The sequence below is a fragment of the Acanthisitta chloris genome, unplaced genomic scaffold (genome assembly GCF_000695815.1).
Source record: "Acanthisitta chloris isolate BGI_N310 unplaced genomic scaffold, ASM69581v1 scaffold17164, whole genome shotgun sequence".
In the NCBI taxonomy this organism is placed as follows: domain Eukaryota; kingdom Metazoa; phylum Chordata; class Aves; order Passeriformes; family Acanthisittidae; genus Acanthisitta; species Acanthisitta chloris.
This window is the reverse complement of record NW_008671217.1, coordinates 123,769-126,893: the sequence shown is the minus strand read 5'-3', so window position 1 is coordinate 126,893 and position 3,125 is coordinate 123,769.

Below are 3,125 nucleotides of genomic sequence, written 5' to 3'. Positions count from 1 at the left end.
ACAGCCCAGAATTTCTGCTGTTTATGGTGCCAGATGAATTTCAAATTATAAAAAGGGTGAATATTCAACATCCAGCAGGATATATGGGATTACAATACATGTAGACATCTGGATGTCATTATAGGTAACATTTTCAAAAGGGCATAACTCACTGAAGTGCTTCAAAGATGGTGTTCGAGTTTATAATTTTACCTTTGTTTATTTAGGAACTCTAAAGGTCAGTATGCTATCACCAATTCATTAGGAAAAGTGTTTCTGACCACATAATGATCTACACGGTGAACCATACACCATACTCTTGAGTTTATGGTGTTAGCAAATCAAATTGTCAGTGTAAATAAACCCAGCTATTTTAAAAGATTGATTTGATGTGTTGGTCATTTTAAAAGTACAGTAGCCTAAAACAACAATATGAAAGTTCAGTATATTAAAAAGGCAGATACCAGCTTGAAATTCATTGTTCTTAGCAGCAGTCTATAATAAAATAATTAAAACTTCCATCTCCAAATAAGTAATAATTAAAACCTGATCAATTATTCTATGTACAAATAGAAAAAACCAGGAGAAAATGCTGCCATTTAAGAGCTGTTTATCCAAGTTAGCTCATTCCAGCAGCTTTTCATTATTCACATTACTTGTCTTGTAGGCACCTCAGGTGTGTCTGACATCCCTATTTCTGTTGTTTGAGAAATCAGTGTGGCCTGTACAGATGTTCCCTGCACAGCAGGAAGCACCAGCTGCAGTGGTCAGGAACACCCTGAAAACTATTGAAATTTTTCTGCTGCTCAGTGGTGACAGAAGTGAAAGCAAACCACTTCAAAGGGCCTGTCTTTGTCAGCAACAGAGAGACTACACAACTGCACTTTCCCTTGAGTTGCCAAGAGAGTTTGGCAATGAAAAAGTACAAATTGAGGAAGAACAAGGAAAAAGTGGAAACTGGGAAAGCCTGACTTCTGGCAGCAGAGAAGAGAAACTGCTTCATCTGATGGGCTGAGATCCAGGGAAAGCTCAGGCTGACTCGAGCCCTGAGAACAAGGCAGAGGAGCTTCCCTGCTGCATTAGGACTGTCTGGTGCCTCTGACTGAACTTCCTGAGAAATCACAGGCCACAGACAGGAACGTCTTGAAGAGAATGCATTGGAAAAGAGATGTCTGCACAGCAGGTAAAGAAAGGAGAGAGGGAAGCCACCATAGTCTGGCTCAGCTGGTAGCCCTCCAACAGGGTTACTTGCTATTCAAGCCACAAATTGATCCCAAATATTAACATTGCAACATGCAATATGAACTGTTATGGATCAATGCCATAACTGAACATAACTCCACAGAAATAATCCCCAAATGTCACTCAACAAGGAATTGAATCCCAGCTTTTTTTACTGGTGGACAACAGTAACAAAAACCCAAATCCAACAAGTAAGCAATTTCAGTGGATTTAAGGAGTCATAGGGAGGCCAAGGACAACATTTGTTCTCTCTTCCAACACTGTATTCTGCATCAAACAAAGAGAGAAGTGCAACATATGATGAAAAAGAAAGAGGGGAGACATGATTAAATTGTGGGTTAAAACTTGGTTAAGAGGCAGTTAAAAGATGGGTTAGAAATTTAGTTTCTTTACAAATGAACATGCTCACAAGACAAAGAATGTCCCGAGAGCCTGGAGCTAGCTGCACACTAACACTGCCTGTAACCGAAATGGTAGCTGCCGAGTACTTAAAACAATTTTAAAAGCTGTTATGTGAAATGAGTAAGAAATACATAGTGCGTAACTGCTGCCAGATACTGCCTTCTTTCCCCCCAAGCCGTGATGGGAAGCCTGACAGGAGCAGGTCTGTGCTGTGGGAAGGCTCCCCTGAGAGCTGGTGTCTCAAGAAACACACTTGTAGCAGCTAATGATCCAGAACTGCAGCTGGATGTGTAGTAGGAAAATTATGTGAAGTTTTGTTTATGAAGGACTCAAGTGTGAGTGACAGGCTAAAACAGGAAGAGCATTGAGAGCTGCAAACAGGATTGAGAGGGACAGCTGAGGAACACCGAGGAGTCTGTGTCTACTGATAGGAAACTCCTAAGAGGGAAACAATAATGCACTGCACAAAGTATTGGATAGTACAGATGATCTTATCCAAGATACTTCCTCAGGAAAATGTAAATCTAGCAAGGCAAAAGATGAAGTGGGATCAATTAAAGCTCTGAAGACAGCTTTTCATAGAAAATGTAGGCAAAGTTGCTACTATTCACATAACATGAATAATACACATATATTTTCATGCTGTGTTATTAATATTGCATGTTGTCACAGCCTTATGCATCAGACAATAACTTTGCATTGCTATCTGAAGGAGAAACAGAAACCCTGACCTGAAAAGCCATCACAAAACTTATTGGAGAGCATTGCTTTTAGTGAAAGCTGTGCAAAGCCATTTACCATCAGGAAAACAATCAGCAAGTCACCACAGAAGGACATTCCTGAGTGCCCTCTGCATAGTGAGTAATGCCATCTGCAAGTGAGGCAGACAATGAACACAACGAATCAACACAAAATGTTGGAGAATTTTTTCACAACATGTTATCAGCTCTAAATGCAACAATTTTCTGTATTTTTGTGAGCTAGAAAGTAACATTTTTTTATGATACGACAAATTGCGAATGAATCTGACTGAAATGGGGTAGTGAAGGGCTGACTAGATGAGCATTGACGACAGCAGCAGTACAGTCAAGGTGATCATTATGAAGCTTTTGCCCTCTGTGTTTAAAGAAGATTAAAAATGTTAGAACTCTGGCCTTCAGCAAAAGATAAAAATCACAGAAAAACACAGGAGTTCAAATCACTGGAGGATCTCCATTAGTCTGTGACAACTCTACAACCGATGGTGGATGTACAGCAATTACACAATGAGGGCAGTAAGAAGTCTGTACATCCTGTCTGCATGAGCAAAAACTGACTACCAGAATATGGCAGAAAACCCAGTGTAGAAACAGAAAATGTGTCTCATTACTGTAAGTATCAATGTAACAAAGAATGCTGTACTGTGAAACTATCACTGTTAATCTGAACTTTGTTACAAGAAGTTCTTAGTGATGGAGCTTTCCTCATCTCTCAGACCAGATGGGGCAGGTAGGGAGGTCAAG